Genomic DNA, 19,374 nt, shown 5'->3' on the forward strand with positions numbered 1-19,374 from the left:
TTGTTCCTCCAGGTAACGTTCCTCCGCGGTTCGTATATGCGAGCGACGGAACATCCTCCTGCCCTCGCGCCAGGTGAGTCGTCAGCTCCACCTTCGGCGAGAGACAATTTTTCCGGACGATCGAGGTAGCCGGTGTGATTCATTACGTTGCCGCGCGCGCGCGTCACCTTGACGCAAAGGGATCCGCGACCGGTTGGCCTCGGCCTACGCGAGAAAAAAATCATTTATCTCCGCGACGGTGGAAAATTGTTGTGTGCGATGCCCGGCGCCGTTTATCAGCCGCGGTCGTATCGCGCGAGCGATCGAAATCATTCACCTTCGCATTGCGCAACACGAAACCCCCCCCTTCCTCTCCCTCCACCGGGGATCATCATGGCGATTTTTTTCATGTTCGGTTATTATCTTATTTGTCGCGCGTTCGAAACGACTGCGAGGAGGATTGAGAAAAAATCCGCCGCGACGAAGGTCGCTGGATCTATTTACGCGCCCGTTGAATTTACCTTGCAAATTGTCTCGCGCTTTGTGCGAAACTACGAGTGGGAACGTCACCTGTTTCTTCGCCTCAAATTTACATGTCGCGAGACAGAAGTTTATGCCCATGCATATGCACACACATATATACCGATCTTTTTTCTCATCTCGTTTATTATGCGCGTCTCTTTGATCGAGTGTTATCCGATTTATGTTAAACATCTAGTAAGTCTAGCGATTCTCGACATTCATAATTAAATTGCGTTACACGGGGAGACCGGTTTTGCTTTATTACCAATTGTTACGTTCTGTTTGCGAATGTGCAGGCGGATTGCGGCAAAATCGATGGAGTTTTTGTTCAATTCAACAGCATTATCACGGTCAACAGCGAAATCGGGTTAGGCACATGCCCGACCGTCGTCGTTCCAGATCACGTTCGTAACGTACGTGGTATCCGTCACGCTCGAAATGTATTGCGAAACGCGGCACGAAGCGATTTAATGGCCGTGGGGGGGAAAATTAACGCTGGCTTCCTTCTCTGAATGCGTTCACCTCGCGCGACGGAGCAAAGAGGCGTGCAAACAAGGACGACGGAGGGGAATACCGGGACCGCGGCCGGCGGTGCGGCGAAACATTCCTCGGAACTGTGTGCGCTCGTTTCGGAATCGGCGAAGTCATAAAATGCCGCGCGACGGTGAATCTTGAGTAACGAGGGAGAGGCCACTCGTTTCCGAATATACGCCAGTTACCGCAGGTGGGAACGTACAATTACGGGATGCAATTACAATCGTTAGAGTGAAGAATCGTTGAAATAGGCAGAGCGGCAAGTCACGCAAAAGTATAATGTATTACACACGCCGTAATTAGAATTGCATTGAAATCATCGCGAACCGGCAACTCGGTCGATCGAGAGAGAACGGCACTTGATCTTTGCCGCGTGATATTCCCCTTCCTCTCCCCCCTCGCGCGATTGGTTCTTGACCGCGTTAGAATTTGGATCAAAGATTCAGGAGGTCGACACGCGAGGAATTCCCGGGGCGCCTTGCAAAATTCATGAGTCTCGCGTGGGGATTCGATCGGGAACAGCGACGGCGGAGTCGGAAAAGTATAATCGAGCCGTAATTCGCTCCCGAGGCGGGAATGAAATATCGGTGCGCACCGTGATCGATAAGCGGCGATATATATAGACGGCGGCTATTATATTTCTTCGTCCTCCCCCCCCCCGTTGCCCTCCGTCCCTCCTTCTCTGATCGATCGACCGATCGATCTCTCGCCGGGTCGGCGATTAATCCTTAATTGAACGCCGCTCGGCGTACGCCGCGATTTATGCAATCGCGTGTTTATTATTCAAATTACGATCTCTCGCGCCAAGGTGAATTCGCGCCGCCGTCGATCCGTTTCGTTCGTCCTTGGGATTCCGCGTGCGACGAGCGTTAACAATGGGGAGCTCTGTGGCCGTTGTCTCTCCTCGTCGCGCCTCCAGATAACACAGCTGACTGCTCTTACGCGCGCGCGCGCGCTCCATAAGTGTTCCGCGCGGCGTGAGATCCGATCAAGTGATTTCGCCTGCCCGAAATTTTGGACGGGATTTATGACCCTCTACACATCGCGCCGGAAGAATAATCTCCGACGGTGTAAACATTAATGCGAAACACGGATCAATCTCTCTGTTTTGACTCGAGCCAGAAGCGGAAAAGCACCGCAATCGTTATTATTATTTGCTCGTCCAGTAACGCGAGACTTTCGCTATCGCCGCATGGAATACGAACCATTTGACCTCGGGTCACGATTTCTTAACACTTTCGCGTAGGAATAATATTATTACTTGCCGCGCGCGCGTATGTGTGCTAACGGCCGCTTGTTTTCTCGATTTCACGCGTACTTTAGAAGCTTATGCAAATCATCAGTATTAATTATTAATTCTTTCGACGAGAACAAGAGAGAAAGATAGCCAACCGAAGTCAGCCTTGAAGACACGTCTATTATCCCACGATCTTTTTGAGCTAACGAGATTTTAGAAATTGAAAAAGTACTTTTACCGCGTCGCGCGTTTGTGTCGTCACATCTATATTCATATTTGTGCTTGGTTTAGAAGAAAGAACCGTTGCGTTTTAACGTTTACACCGATTCTTCGCTGTTCACAGAATATTTTTTGTTTTACCTTGTCGCTGCTGGAACACTGGCACAGAATGGCGGCGTATTTGCTTGCTGGCTTCGGTCATGGACGCGAGGATCCGTCTCGCTGATAGGATAACCCTAATCGCTATCTATTCAGCGAAAGAGCGAGCTCATCATTCCGTAATCTATTCATCGCACATCACTCGCGAGCTTCTCACGAAGGCACGTCGATACGAAAAATATCGCGTCGCGCCTGGGCCAAACGTGAGACGCGAAAGAGAAGGATTATCCATTGCAAATGTGTTGCCGCACTTCATGCTCGCTGTCGTATAATTAAATATCCTTGTTCCCGAAAAGCTCTTGCAATTTTTCACATTCGAACGCTGGCGTTCATTTGCAATATTCACTGATAATATAACGATAAAAGTTTGACCGATTCAGGTTAGGCTTTAGTCAGCTTTTTTTCAGAACTCGAGAGAGACTTGTAGTCCTCTCAAACTAGGGGTGGCAAAACTGGCAGCGGCAGGTAGAGAAGCGGAAAGACCTTTCTCATCCCCACTCTTCTTTTTCAGTAGATTTTTCGCCCCAAATGTAAATACCTAAAATGTCTCTAGGCCTGTTCTTTGTCTGCACTAGTGCAATGAGTGAGAATAAGACATATTTTTTCTCATTCTAACTTACTGTGCATCAGTACAGCAGTGCAGCGACAAAGAACAGGTCTTCTTTCTTCCTCTTACCAACGATTTAAAAAACAACTAATTCCTAATCACATAACGAATATTTTCTTAGGGTTTAAATATATTTTTTTAGGACTTTGATCCTACTTTTATATCGATTGTTTAGTTTTTGGTAAAAAGGTAAAGTTAAATTTCTGTGTCGTTTGGCACAACGGGTAGGTTTGTAATTTTCTCTTGTTCGTTAAACCTTACAACCCTGTGTAAAAATGACGAATATACACACTGGGGAAAAAAGTCGAAATACTAGTATGTTACTTGTGACATTTCCTTCGATATTTATTGGTTATAAAAAAAATTTGATTATGGTAAAATATACATTTCTGTGAAATATATCTTGTCTTTTCATTTATTTATGATTTTATTTTGTAAGAATAATATTTTGTGTTTCGCCGTATTTAAATAAAGATTTATTTCATTGAGATAAATTTACCTCATATATATATGTATAATCTTTTTCTCAGTATGCATTTCCTAATATTAAAATAATGACATTACATATAATTTTGCTATTTTTGATTTTCAATCATTAGAAATTTTAATCTTTATCAGAGTTTGTAACCTTGTAAGGATATTTTCATGGTATCCTACATATACATCGGATTACGCAGCATTATATGATACATTTTTATCTTCTAAGAATGCGTGCATGCGCGACTTCGGATACGAATCTCCTAGAAGTGACCCGTCTCATTTCTTTTTGCTGCAGTAGCCACTCTCGCTGCTGAGTTGCATTATGCAGCGCGCATTATGCACGTCGTCGTCGTCGTCGTGCAATTCCGAAGAGTCGGACCCGTGTATGTATAATCGAATGCGAATGCCAACGGTATCTGGCTTCTCGATGTCACTCCTATACACGGAAAGTTCAGTACAAGCTTAGCTTTAAAAACTGTTGCCCCTCACCGAATCGATAAACAACCTTTTCGATATTAATAACGAACTTTTCATGTTATAATTATATTGATTATCCGAGCGAAGTTAGCTTTTTGTGGTTCTAAAATGATCTGAACGATAATACTCTTTTTAGTTTTTAATTATCATTCTCAACGTTTTAGACTCTAGACCTTCGGTCTTTAATATGATATAACATGCAAATAAACCTTGAAAGTTTCTTGACACAAAAAATAGAATTCAAATTTCGACAGAGAGAAAAACGGAGGGAAAAGTACGTTCTTGAAGATTGACTCACAGTTTCATTATACATATATGCCGCGTATTTGTACGATGATTGTGTCGCGTGTACTTTCGCGCGCGTGACGATAAGAGCTATGTTTACCACTTGCGTTTTTCAGAAGTGTTATAATTAAAAAAAAAAAAATCGTTCCGGCGAAAACCTGCTGAATGCACATTTTCCTTACGACACCGAGCCGCTATCTCCGCCATCCGCTGAACACGCAAAGATGGTCTGACTCAATTACTTCACTTTAAAACTGACGATCTGTGCGATTTGCATACCCGCGGCCTCGAAAAAATTTCGCGGCGCTAGATAACGGGGTTTCAGTCACTTGACGAACGAGCGAGGATTAATAACGCGATTGCGCGTAATTGCGTTTTGGCGCCGCGATGTTAAACATGATGCAGTCAGCAAGAGTAGATAAGTCTCTACGTTTACACAACCAGCGATATGTGCGGTTTTTAAGCGCATTTTAACAAGCGATGTCGCAAATGTCGAAGTGCAAGCGCGGAGTGAGTCGCGCGTGTTGCGTGCATGACGCGTTCCTTAGAGATGAATGAATAAGGAAGTGAAAAAAAAAAAGTACTTATAGCTGGTGCTATTCTTTGTTATATTTTAATACGTTGCGACATTGTACAAAAAAAAGTAATGTATACTGTATTGTATATATAAAGTATTGTTATCGTATCTACGCACCACAAAAAAATAACTCATTATTGAAGTATCTATTTTAGGAAACATTCTCAAGGATCAACATCCGGAGAGAAATATCTTGCGTATCTTTTTTTTTTTTTAAAGAAATGTCGTTGCCCTTTTTATTACGCACCTGATAATAGATCAAACGTTATCTTCTACCTTTCCGGTATTTTAACCAACATCACAAATATGTCGGCCAAGTACTCCATCAGAATAGACACCAATCATGAGTCAGCGTGTTATTATTGCTTCCATTTCTCGTCTGGAGATCATACCTTTGTGCACGAATCAATGGTCCGCTTTTTCACAGGACGGAGAGTGCACCGCACTCGCCGCGCTGAGAGATAAAAGGGACGGGAGAAAGAGCGGCGGCGAGGACAGACATGAGGGAGGAGAGAGAGAGAGAGAGAAAAAGAGAGGAGATACGCGCGGACGTATTTATCGCGCGCGTGCATTGTAAGGTCCGCCGACCGAGCGTGCAGATAAACACGCGCGTTGCGCACGTAACAGTATAAATAACTTGCGCAAGCGTTAATGAATGCTCTTATCTTAGCCCCGGCTCTTCTCCGCCTTCCCCCCCTCTAGCGAAGAGTCGCGGGGATAGATAGATATACCAGCCAGACGCTGCGTTTTATTATCTTCGTCGATGCGCGTTGCGTTTATGCGGGACGAGCGAAATTTCTTGCCGCGCGAGGAGGCAAAGAGATAAAAGTTACGCGTATCCTAGAGCGAGGAGTTCCCTCTCTGAGAAACCGCGCGCGAGTAACGTAAATAAAACGCTACGCGGATGGATAATAAAACGATAACGATAACGTGTTTTAAACCCGTTGGTTTTTCGATATCGTAATTATTATCTCGCGGTGGAACTGTGCCTCTTCCCCTTAGAGGCTTGCAACGTTTGCTGCAAATTTACTGAGCCTTGGGCATCAAATGTAAATTAATTCATCGAATTCTCAAAACTAGAAAATAAATTTAAATGAAACCGAGATTTATCTTCAGCGCGTAGCTCAAGGAAACGGCGCGAAAATCTATGTCTTGCGAGAAGCGTATAAAAAGTAACCGGAGAAACGCGGAGATCCGACGATTGATTTCGGCCGCGCGTCGAGTACATAACGGTAACAGCTGACGGAGCTCGTTGCCCTTAGGGAGACGGGGAATTGTGGGCCCCTGCGTTTCTCCCCCTCGCGTTACGCCATTTGCGATTTCCGCCGAGCTTTGTGAAGAGAGAGAGAGAGAGAGAGAGAGAGAGAGAGGCCGTAGGGCAGAGATAAATCGATAAGGAACGCGCGAATGTGCGGGGGAGCATGAGAGAGCAGCGGGGCCGTGGAGGAGTTTCCTTTACGGCCGTATAAACTACGCGCCTATAAATTACGTTTATCGTTTAAGCGTCGCTGCGCGGAGCGCGCCGCATAAAGACTCTAAAGACGTTCTTTGCGCCTCGCGACGCGTCAGGTTCTTTCGAAGGAGAGCTCGAAATGAAAACATGCTAATGGGCCGATTAACTAATCGGGATGACTCACTTTCGACTTCCACACGTATGGACAGAAAAAAAAACAGAGATAAAGGGGACTTTATTAACCGAGACGAGTCTGGGGACTTCATTAACCGTGACGTTCGTTTGTAAAAACGATTACAAATCATAGTAATTATTAAGTGGCGTAAGTGGTGTATTTCTATTGACTTGTAATTAAGGACTCTATTGCAAGCTGAGTCATAGTTTATAGGATTACGCGCCGTTAAAGCTATATTTGACTCCGACGCAACTGGAAATCTATTAAACGCCACGGTGGGTTCGCGAAGCGCTTGTAAATCTGCTCTTAATTGCCGACGATCCTGTAAGCCGCGGGTTAATTTATATAAGGAGCGATTCGCATAAACGCGCGGGAAACTAAATTTTCGTTTGTTTACCTGTTACAGGGAACGCCGTGAAACGGAAATGCGCGAGCTAGAGAAGGCGGCCAAGGCGGAACGGGATAAACTCGAGAAGCAGAGGGCCGAGCAGGCAGTTCATAAGCATTTCGAGGAGTCGCTCAGGATTGCACAAGAAAGACAGAAGGTAAGTCATGTGTTACTGCTCGTTTTTCATCCTGTGGCGCGCTCTTTCTTATCTCTTCGAAGGCGCTACTTGCGTTGGATTTGTCTGTTTTCTCATCGACCTTTGGTTTCTCCGTTTTTTTCTTTCCGATTTTAGATGGCTTCGGAAATTGAAAAGAACACTTCTGGGCTCTTGGGTTGTGTTTTCTAAGAGATAATATAAATAGAAAAAAGTCACAAAAGGCAACAAACAGTACTGAATTTTTATTTAAAAAAATAGCTATCTTGCTAGAGAAAGCGAATTTTGACGGAAAATGGTAAAAGCATTCTAGATTATTTAATCCTTATCGACCAATTATTTGCGTCTATTGTTTTCTCTCACTTTCGAGATTAAAGAGCCTTTTCGTTCTACGCGTTCAACAATTACCGAGTTGATAACGAAGAAGCAGTTTCTCGCGAGGAGGGCGTATTCTCCTTGAGGAAATTTCGCGATAAAATCATTATTTTGCAGTCATTATTTATATAATTGGAGAAATGGGGATTATTGTGAAGAAACTTGGTTCGCATAGAAACTTACAAAGAATTTACGAAGAATCGATAATGAATTGCCATTGTTGATCCTGCTGAGTAGAAATTGTATCGAAAATATTACACTCAGCTCTGCTTTCTCTTCGCTTTTCCTTCTCTGAAAGGGAAATTCTTAGGACAAACATTTTTGAAAGATCACAAATACAATAATTAATCAAAGTTTGTTATTTTTAAAATCATTTGAAATCAATCTGTAACTGGCGGTATCAGTCTTGTGTTTGTTCTTGTTTTTGATTGAAATTAACTCGTTTGAAACACATGTTTGTTGTAAGCTTGTTCTCGTCTCAAAAGAAAGCAACGCGGAAATGTTTTAGTTACTAAAATTAAAATATTGTACGAAAGAATACGTATCCAAAAATAAGAATATAGGTTTTTTTTCTTTCAGAAAAATAATACGTATAAAAATAAATGAATTATTGTTTTACGCGAGCAGTGCAATTTTTACACACATGACAAATTCTTGCACTATCTAAACTTTACCCAAACCTTTTATCCGGGCATACAAAAACCTGTGTTAGACTGTAGATAGTCTACAGGCCTTTTCTTTGTCGCTGCACTGCCGCGCTGGTGCCATAAGTTAGAATAAGACAAATATATTTTTTCTCGTTCTAACTTATTGTACCAGTACAGCAGTGCAGCTACGAAGAGCAAACCTTATGTTAGACTATACGGTTGACGGAGCTAAATTATAACTGCCAACAAAAACCGGGGTTTTGCTGCAGGGTGATGGTTGAAATCAACTGAGAACCGTAAACGGACAATTTGTAATCTCCGATATGAGTTTAAACATGTGAATAAATTTCGGGAAAAAAGGATCTTAACCTATGAAACGAATTTTTACCTTTTTGCAGGTCATAAATATGAACATAATGCCTTGCAAAGAACAAGCATATAGAAATGAGTGTGTAGAACAATTAACCGGGACTAGTGAAAAGGGCGGGAAAATCTTGGCTGCTGGGTATTCTCGACTGGATCGTTCACAGACCTCTCAGTCTTCTTCTTGCTCGTCCGGTGTATGGTCTTCAAAAGACAAAGTTCCAAACATTCGTGAAATACTTCGAAGTTATTCTACAGTGTTCCATGCATTTGTAATTCAGTGTTTACCAGTGTCTACGGTAAAGAGTATCGAACGTTAATATTCATCGCGCGACAAAATTCTTTCGGCATAAATTATTTTTATTCATAACCGCCGGCCGTAAAGTCGTTAATCTATGTCGTCTGTTAATCTGTGCATTGTTAATGTCTGGAATTGTAGACTATTACAAAGAGTATTAACATAGAAAATTTGACGAAAACAATTTTTGTGGAACAAAATCGTGGTGAATGGAGAATAATTATTTTCAAAAACCGTGTTTATCGCCTGTATTAAATACCTATGATGTAGAACATTTACATTACGCATTAATTTCTTATCTTAATTCGTGGACTTCGGAAGAGATTGGAAATTTTCAAAATGAGGTAAAGTTATTCTTAATAACTTAATCGTACAGAAAATTCATTACATTCACCGATCGACTTATCATACACTCATTATAATAACTTAGTAGCAAATTAAAGAATAAAATTCTTCTTGCCTTCAACGTACAGTCGGACTTTTTGCTCTAGAGTGATTTTCTTGAATGCACTCGACGTGTTCGCGATATCAGGATATTCGCATCAGGGTCAGCGAACAGGTTTGCGATGCTTCGACGCATCGGTGCATTGTCCGATAAGCGCGATTAACGCGTTTCCGAGCACAATAGCGCGGGTTCATTTCGCGCGCGGCCCCGTGGCCGACCTTGGCATCTCGCCAAGCCACCGTCGGCGAACCGTGACACACGTTTAGCAGCACATCCGAGATTGGCTAACGATTTCGTTGAAAAACGCGGGGCGCGAACGCGAGCGTGGGATTTCGACGATGCATCCGCACTTGATAATTTCTCGTTAGCTGTCGCTCGTTGCTGCAATTATATTCTATTCTCGAGGTGAATATAATGAAATTAATACGGACATTTCAAAGTTTTGCTTTTCCGTTTGGCTCACACGTGCAGAGATATACAGCACAAGTCTTAAATAAATTTTCATTTATTTTTAACACACATCTGTTGTTGACTACATCCAAAGAAGAATGAGCAACGTGACTATGACTACTGGCGTTAACAATCGAAAATAGATTAAAATAAATTTGCACAGACATGAGCAAAAAAAGAAGGAAAAAGATGAATGCAATAATATAAATAATTTTGCAAATATGATGTGTCAGCGATTTTAAATTAGAGTCATAGAATGGTACTGAAGTAATTGATGATAAGAGCAATAGTTGTCTAAAAAGCGAAATATCTTGATTCAATCACTCGCGCTTTCAATTTTTCTATTGCTTATTTATTAAAAATTTTTTTAGAGCGTGAAGAGTAAAAATAATTTGATAAAGACTATCGCTTTTGAATTTGTATTATGTAAATATCTACGTTTTCCGAAAGCATGTGGTTCCGATTAGTAAATTTCGGAACCGATTTATCGTTAGACAAATAGTAACTGCCTCCCCCCAATTAGAAAAGTCAAGGTAATGCAAGGCGATAATTTTTGACAATGGATCACATATTTCAAAATCTTGTAAGAAAAACGCAGAACCAATTTCTTTTTTTAAAGAATCGACAAGCTATTTAAACAGTTGGACATCTTTATCCTAGCAAAAATTGCCATTTGTCAAAATGCTACCGGTTAAAGCAGGAAATCAATTTTCTGTTTTATCCTTGAAAATTCTTTTTATGGAATTTTATTGGAATGCAGGGAAATGTTTGGAATTTATTTTTTAATTTAAACTCGGCCTCTTTTCAACAAAATCATTTTTTATGAGTTTTTCTATTTTTGATAGTACAATAACTCAACAACTGATTAGCAATAAATGATACACATTCATATATACATTATCGCGTGACTCGAGTTTTTATTAAAAATTCAGTGACAATAAAAGACAGTGTTTATTCTAAATTGGCATTGTATGTCTAATGTCACATGATGGATGTCCAGAAATATTAACGATAAATTACTTATAAAATATCTAGATCTAATTAATCACGCGTTGCAAACCGTTATCTTAGCTCTTATTTAAGTAACGCTACAAACAATTTATCGTTCTCTTTTGCACCAGACGATCGGTATGAAAGTTTTATACTGAGGAAATGACTTTTAAGCTTGTTAATTGCCTGCAGAGACAATATACATATTGTACACACTAGACATTTACCGCTTGTTTTTGTTTGAACAGTTTTCTATTCCGTAAATAACTCGGGAAAGGCCGGCGCTATTAACCGATCGACTGATATACGGTTCAATGTATAATTACAATGGCGCATATCTTAATTAGAATTACACTCTGGCAATGTGACTTGTATTGATTATGCAGATTTTAATTTGCTATTCTTATTTCTCTTTTTGACAATTTGCCAAACGAATCATTTTGCCAATTACACTTTCATACATATTTCGTAGTGCGTTCTTCTGAATAGTTTTTGAGGTCAATGGGTAAGCCTCGCGGTAAATTCCGTAATTATCGTTAGCGGTCGGATAATTGATTATGCAGCGCGGAAATACGCTTTTGCCGGTGAATGACGAACGGACGTGAGACGCGCGGGGTGGGGAAAAAGGATGTCACCGTCGATAGTGATACACGAGGAGGAGAGAAGGCTTAACGCGCGAAATTACGGTCGTCATCGTCGGCGAACCCGAAACTTTCACACCGCCTGTCGTCGACAGAACGGTTCATCCCCGCCGCCTCCGCCCCTCCTCTTCCCTCCTCGCCGTCTTTTTCTTCATTCCTGGCACGGATACGCGCGCGCGCATACATACATATACATACATAACTTGCGTGCGAACGTTCCGCGAGTGGCATTTGCAATGCAAAACTCGCCGGCACGAAGGTCATTAATTATGCACTCCGCGCGACGACGGCGCGCAACAATAGAGTCGCCGGGGCGCGCACTCCGGTGTGCAGGATCATCGGCCCGGGTAGATTTTCCTCGCAATATTTTTCGCGACGGATGATCCCCCAGCTCCTCCGTCGGGCTCCTCCTCGTGAACTCGCTTTTGCAGCGGGGAATTTAAACAATGGCATCAGAGACGGATTACGTTAGCAAAAACGCTTGAATTGTGGAACTGGATTGTCGTTTCGTTACTCGCGATTTTTAACGCGTCTCTCTCTCTCTCTCTCTCTCTCTCTCTCTCTCTCTCTCTCTCTCTCTCTCTCTCTCTCTCTCTCTCTCTTTCTCCTTGGCAGTACAGTTATCCATAATATACGCGAAAGCAAGTCGCGCGTTCTCTCCCGTAAGCGGGTCACACACGCCATCGTCCGTACATATGTGCACCGCGTATGTACCATATGCGCCGCCGCCGCCGCGGCTCAATGCATATATGCATGCGCTCACTCGAGAGGAAAGGGAGAGAGAGAGAGAGAGAGAGACAGAGAGCGCACATGCACACGATGGCGTAATACGCGATGGCGAGCACACCCGACACCGCGTATGGAGAGAGTCCGTAACGGACGGCGTTAGGCGGATTAGCCCGGAGTTACGACCGCATACGAGCGCTCGCGCGCGCATGCACGGATGCGATGTGTGCGGGGCTCTAATCTCGTTTGATCGCGTGTTACACCGCGGCGTGGCGGGGTGCGGCGGGAGGGGAGGGGGCGTAAATTGGGCGACCCGTTAGATATATCCGCTCGCCGGCGTGTTTCCTCTGCGCGCGCGCGCGCGCGCGGTCGGCGACACCGTCCGCGCGCGGCAACTAGCCGATGCAACGACGCGATCGCGGCGAAGGTCGTCGTGGCGATGATACCTTTGACCGCCGCGATTCGCACGCGCGTGATGACGACGTTAAAATTCGCTTGATTAGCGGACTTTGCGTAAGGTGAGCGGAGAACGAGGCGGAAAGGGGAGGGATCGAGTTGGAATACTGCGAATTCTTCCCGAGTGAAATATGCGACGTTTAGTATTGTAATGTACCCTTCGACGTAGGGTAAACGTCCCGGTGATTTAATTATTTAATAAGGTTAAATATCTTTTACTGCGCTGAAATACGTTAAAGAGTAAATTTTTTGCACAACAGGTTAAAACTTGTTAGGAAACATTTATGTATCTGTCAATATAATATTTTTGCATTTGTTTTTGATAGATAGTTCGTTAAGGGCAAGTGTTTTTAATTGTTCATTCGTAATTCTGTCTACTGTTTTCGAAATAATCAAGATTTTTAAAAAATATATTAATAATGACCATATATTTCAATTATTATATAGTTAGATCAATTTATCTCGCGAATCCTTAACGAGAATTCAGCAACTTTGGGTTCTGCATCGTTACGCGTCCGAGAGTTTTACCTTACGACATAGAGAACAAACGAAAGAGAGATAACATTGAAAACAAAAGGAACGTCAGGTCAGAGAAAAATTCGAGATAACCGGATGAACGTCGAGCTAAACTTCGTCGACCATGTGACATAACGTCGCAGTCGTGTGCTATTGTCGTCCTTGGATGTCGATAACGTTTGTGTCTTACCTCAGCGCTGTCGTGGCAACGCACGTGCCTACATTATTGCGTATATTACTGCTCGATCCTGATTATCTTCTCGGTGATCTCTCGGGGAGAGATGAAAGGCGGATTAATAAATCGACATCGACCTGTCTGTATTAAGGAGTGAAGGGCCGGTCGAGAGCGCGAGAGCGCTAAACCTTGATTACGCCACTGCTCTCGCGCGTTTCAACGGGAGTTGCGCAACGCGAGCACTCCGGATCTTTTTCTCCTCGCTTCCCGCGTGAGAGGTGAGTCAAGGTTTTCGGGCCGGCCGGCGGTGCTGCCGGGGCTGGAAATTAATGACACGGTCAGCTTCGACGAACGAAATCCCGGCGCTTCGTAATTACACCGTTGCTGCGCGCACGGACCTTGGGGCAGGTTCCCCGTCGCGGAAAAGGTCACGTCGAGGCGGCTCGACACCTCAATCACCGTCCGATATTAATGCTCGTATCCTTCGCGGGATCGTTCCTCTCCACGTGGCAGACGGTAATTTCAAATCTTTGGCGGAAGTAGACAAGTCACTTTTACGTAACGCGCAACTGTAAATGTTTAGCTGGATGGAATTACCACGTAATCCTTTGTTCGTCGGCGCAAGCGTAAAAAGGTCACTATAAGCCGCTCTCCTACGTCTCTCGACGCTACAGCATGTCGGTGGGAAATTCAGAGGCGTATATTCATTAGCGTGTTACAAAGTCGGTGCTGCCGTCTTTCGCTAATTTCTCGCGCGCGGTACGACAGTTAGCCGACCGCGGTAGTTAACGTCGCCCGTAATTGCGCGATATACACACCGGTTTCGGGACCGCGGGGTCAGGTATGCAGGATGAATTTTCTTTGACGTCGCTTTACCTGCAACTGTGCGCTGCGAGAGACTCGTACAATAATCGCTCTCTGTGCGTGCCATTGTGCCGGGGCTGAATAGAGACGCACAATAGAAATTCAAAGATCCCGTTAGGCATCAGGCATTGAATAGTACCGTGTAGGTCCAACGTGTGTGTGTGCGTGTGTGTATGCACACACGTCGTACTCGACACGGCTGGTACACTGGTTCATTGTTTATTTATTGGTCATCTGGTATTCTATATATATTTTTCCGGCTTTTTCGAGCCGGAAGGGAATAGCACTTGAAATATTCCCGAATACGTTCGCGATTCTAGTATACGCGAAATATTTCCGCGCGACAAACATCGTATGGAAAAGATGGAGGGCCAAATTTTCTTTAGCCTTCTTCCCGGTAAAGAAATTAAATATTTGATTCAGGAAAGACGATCGGTGACAGAGCGTTGGGTTTCTGCCGAATAGGGCGGCCTTTAGACTTATCGCGGGAACTTCGTCGGAAAGCTTACGAAGCACCTTCTACGTGCGCTAGTGGCGACGATAGCGCGCAGTTTGCGATACACAACAGTGTGTGCACAGCAGTCGACGTTCCTCATGTTGCGTATCCAATCGCATAAGAAGCCGTCAGGCTTCCCCGACGTGTCGTCAGCGAATTTAGCCGTTTACAAACTGCTTGGCGCAGCTCCTTTCAAGTTCGTCGCAGTTGCGTGTGTCGAAGAGAGAGATTGGTAAATTCGCCTTGCATTACTTTCGATACGGAGGAAATAAGTATCGATTGTGGCAACGTGATATTACACATTCCCAATGTTCTATAAAATTGCGCGTTCCAGGAGGTCCGAGTAGTAATTGGCACGTGATTCAAAATCATAAAGGCGAAATGTGTAAAATTCAAAGAAATTATTTATTGGATGTAAGATGACTCGCCTGACGACTGAAAAAATGTCAATATTTATTCCACGTTGTATACGCGTCGGTCGATATTTGCTGAAAATATTATTTTCACTTGTTGCGCGAGGCAGATTTTAAAGTATATCAGGATGAACGGAAGGTAAGAGTGAAAGGTTTTTACGGACCAAAAGTTATTAATAACAAATAATTTTCGCCATTATCTTTAGGTCTTGCGAAAGTTTAAAAAATTATATATATATTTAATACGAAGTCTTTATATCTTCTTGTTAAGCTCCCCGAGAGTTTTAAAGTGCTAAATATATCGCGAAACTCTTAAATCGCGCCTAATCCGAGGTTAATATAATTTTTTTAAAATTTTATCTCCGTCTGGGAGAGAGATATTTTTTCTTCCCTTCTGTAATAAGAGTGTCTCGAGAATATTCGTGGCGATAAAAATATACATTCGTTGCCGATACGTGTGACGAGAAGGATTTTAAGACTTCATCTTCTTTTTTTTCCACAACAGCGGTCGCGTCGTTAAAGGTGTAATTACGGCCGGATCTTGCGACTGATTCGATGGTACTCGAGTCGTAACTTCATCCTCGAGCGATTCTTTGCGTCCGATCGAGGGCGAGAGCGTACAGGTGAAAGGCACACGTGTCTTTTTTTTCTCTCTCCCCTTTTTTTCCTTCGTCGTTTCGACGCTGTTTCGAGCGTGGTCGTAAAAATAAACCGAACGGTCTTCGTTTCGCCTTATCAAGAGTTATCTCACTGTTATCTGTGTTTGCGATGGCGGCGTAATATTCTCGCGCCTTCTATATCTGCGATAAGATAGCGTTCCACGTTCTAAGCGCTCCTCGCGTTCGCGAAACTCGCCGCGAATTCGGTATCGCGCTTCAATTTCGCTTACTAACGCGCGCCTCTCCTCTTACGCGGCGCTCGCGCGATTTCGCGCAATCCTTGCGAAATCGTACCGGCCTCGATTTCCGTCGAGTGTCCGCGAAGGTCGAGCCTCCGTGTGCACAGTTGGAAAATTCGTGTTAAATTTAACATACGCCGCACGTGCCACTCATAATTTTTGTGCTAATTTAACACAAGTTGGATACGTTAGAAAGTAGCACAGCTACTGCGTATAAAAAGTAACACAAAAAAAATGTAACACTTCGATTTAATTTGGAAAATGCAATTATGGAAGCATGCTGCGATATAAAATTAACATTTGCAATGAACTTCAAAACTACGTTATTTTTATATTTGTTCATTTACCCATAAGAATGTCGAATATCAACCACATTGCGTTAAATTGACACGCGAAGTATGTTAAATATTCAACACGAGAATTTTAACAAGGATCATCTTTCGACATAAATGCAAAATGTTTTCTACTGCGTGGATTTCGTGCTACTTAGCCATCGTTGCGTTCAAAAGTGCCCGGGGTTTGTCGTCTCCGTGCATTTGCGTGGAAAATACAGCGATCGGAATAATTTCGCTCGATGCAGCTCGCGGGGCGGAGGAAGGGGAGGCGTACCGCGAAACCCGCTCAAGGAAAGCGAGATCCCGATCGATATTTATACGTTATTCATCTTTCTCTCCCGACACGCGCTCACGCTCGCGCCTTGATTTACCACCTCTCGCATACATTACGGTGTCAAAAAAAAGTTTTCAACGCCACGCAGGAGAATTTCTATTGCTAGTGCAAACGAGTATAAATCGAGTTGCGTGACGAAATCCCTCGGCTCGCTTCCGCGCCCGTTTCTTTTTCTCTCCGCCTGTTGCGCAATCGTCATCATTACTCTCGGCCGCCCGGGGTGTCAGGGGGTCACGATTCCAGATAACGAGGCACATATCGGCGAGTGATTTAAATGAAGTTCTCACGTGTCGTGAAACTCCCCGCGGGCGACGACGCTGATTGCTCCTGGATTCTCTCCTAGCCGGTATGTTTACTCTTACGACGCGAAACGAAAGCAATTACGCTGGATTGTTTTTAGAACACGGCTCGTGTTTCCCACGGAGGGAAACAGGTTTGTCCCCGCGAAATATCGATCCGACAGTCCGCATAGCGGTTACAATCAATGACGATAACGCCCCCTGTCATTGGTGGGATCGATAAAGTGTGCGCGCGAATGTTTATCGTGCTGTCGATTGTTGGTTCGCGCTGGCCCGTCGTTCGATGACTGATTAGCGGTTGATGAAAGGTTATTTTATTTCTGCCTGCGTATACAATGACGCGGTTCTCTTATCCGTCTTGATATAAATAAATCCGCGGAATTTTTTAAGTAAAGAGAACGCGCGCGAGTGAAAAGATCTTTAGCTTCGAGCAGCGAGAGATACCAATGCATTTTTTTTTCTCGTCGATAGCTTTTGCGTAAAGAAATTTACGGGGCAAGAAACTCGAACACGCGGCAAAAAGGTAACTATACGTTTTTCTTAGAAAGATGACCTTTCCCGGTGTTGTTTCCTTGCGAAATATCCAGGGCAATTTCGCGATCGATGACAGGTCGACAATACATTCATATTATTTCACGAGCTACGCTATCTTACGCTGCATTGCACAATAAATGACAAAGATGTTACACGATATAATATTGCGCGCGAGGGAGCAGCAGGCAAATGGGGGGGGAGGGAAAAGACGAGAGTTATGACAGCCTTTGTGCATCGGATATTTCAAACGCTTCTTCGCTTACAAAAGCGATGCGCAATTATGCCTTTCGATTCCTTTGAATATTCCTTGCCCTGGCGTTTGACGTTGCGAGAAATGGAAGCGGAAGGGGCAGGTTTGCTCGCCCGAACGAAAGTTATTGCAAAAAGCTAAGCGTACACTTTGAGACCGTACATAAGGGTACTTTGAGTAAAAAATCGAGATAGTCTATTTCGCGACTTACGTAACGAGAAACCTAAGAGAGATCCCTAATCTACCCAATATCAGCGTGTTTGCGATCGCCTCAAGGACAAGCGATCCACTCGTAAAAGCGACGGATGATCTGGCGCCAAGAGGGGAGGGGGGGGGGAAGTGCCGTTATAAAATTGTTAATCCCGTACCGTTTGACGTATGTCCTTGACGGGAAAAATTGTACCTCGCGGAACACGGCGACCCGCAATTATACTTCGGGGCTACGTGTTTGAAGTACGGTCACATATCTACGGGCAATTTCCCCCCCGCCACCCCTCCCCGCGATACGCACGACACCTTCCTCGGCGCGATTATTGTTGTGTCGATCATGTTACGAGACGATTCTAAGCTTTCCTTCGATGTGACTCAGAGCCCGTGCTGTTATCTGCGCAAATCATTTCCTCTCTGTAATAACACACGCAATTGAAGGCGCGCGGCGATAAGCGAGGTAGGTAATCGGAGCACCGATGGGGACGATGGGGAGGGTAGGGGGAAATTTTTGCGGCGTTGAAAGAGAGCCCATTCAATTTCTACCACATCGCACACATTTGTTTCGAACGATTTATTATCTGTATATCAATGATTTACATAACGAAAGTTTTATCTGAATACTTGTTAATGCCGCAAATTAGGATACATTCTTATTAGCACACGTATGTTCATCGTGGACGATATTTTAACTACTTTATTATTCGTTTTGGACGATTTATCTACGTATCGATGATTCACGTGTTTACACGCGATAAGAAGAATTTCGTCTTGATACCTGTAATATCACAAATACCTCGTATATCAGAATAATGATATTTCGACGTTGCCACATTACTTTTCGCAGAATAAAACCTGTATCTCTATTCTTTTCTTTTTTTTTAATCATAACGTAACACTCGAGCGTAATGTAAGAGCTTTTTGCGACGTACAGGAACGCGAGTAATAAATCCGGGAGATGATGACTGGAAAGTTTTCTTCCAGTGGTGTGTTGTTGGCGCGCACAACGCGAGCGTGTCTCCCGTGAAGCCAACTGCGAGATTGCCGCGGCAATTTCTATTCTGGATTACATTACCATTCGCATTACCGTGAACGTGACTTGTCCCTCTCGGCGATCGCCGAACCTGCTGGCGACGATACATCCCTGGCGTCGTCGTCGGGCAAGAGAGTAAACGTGTGAATTACGTACACTCGAGCGGCTCGAAAAAGCGCGCGTCTGCAAAAGAAAGAGAGACAGAGAGAAGTTAATCGGCGCGGGGTTGAGAGTTCAGCAGGAGAGAAAGTCAACGAACCAATGGCGAGCGGCGGTTGATTGGCTCTGAATGGCCACGTCGCTTTTATTACGCGCAATCGGTCATAATCCGTCTCCGCCGTCTTCCTCCTCCCGCTTACGTCGTCGGTTTGCTCGCTCGCGGG

General features: G+C 44.0%; 1 long non-coding RNA gene across 1 annotated transcript; it reads right to left on the reverse strand.

The window, feature by feature from the left end:
* Window positions 1-390: 390 nt before the first annotated feature.
* On the reverse strand, window positions 391-19,374 carry LOC114255682. The gene is made up of 2 exons (XR_003626879.2): window positions 19,251-19,374; window positions 391-19,174 (listed from the first exon to the last, which is right to left on the reverse strand). It is a non-coding gene; the product is annotated as an uncharacterized LOC114255682 (long non-coding RNA).

The sequence above is a fragment of the Monomorium pharaonis genome, unplaced genomic scaffold (genome assembly GCF_013373865.1).
Source record: "Monomorium pharaonis isolate MP-MQ-018 unplaced genomic scaffold, ASM1337386v2 scaffold_260, whole genome shotgun sequence".
NCBI classification, from domain to species: Eukaryota; Metazoa; Arthropoda; class Insecta; order Hymenoptera; family Formicidae; genus Monomorium; species Monomorium pharaonis.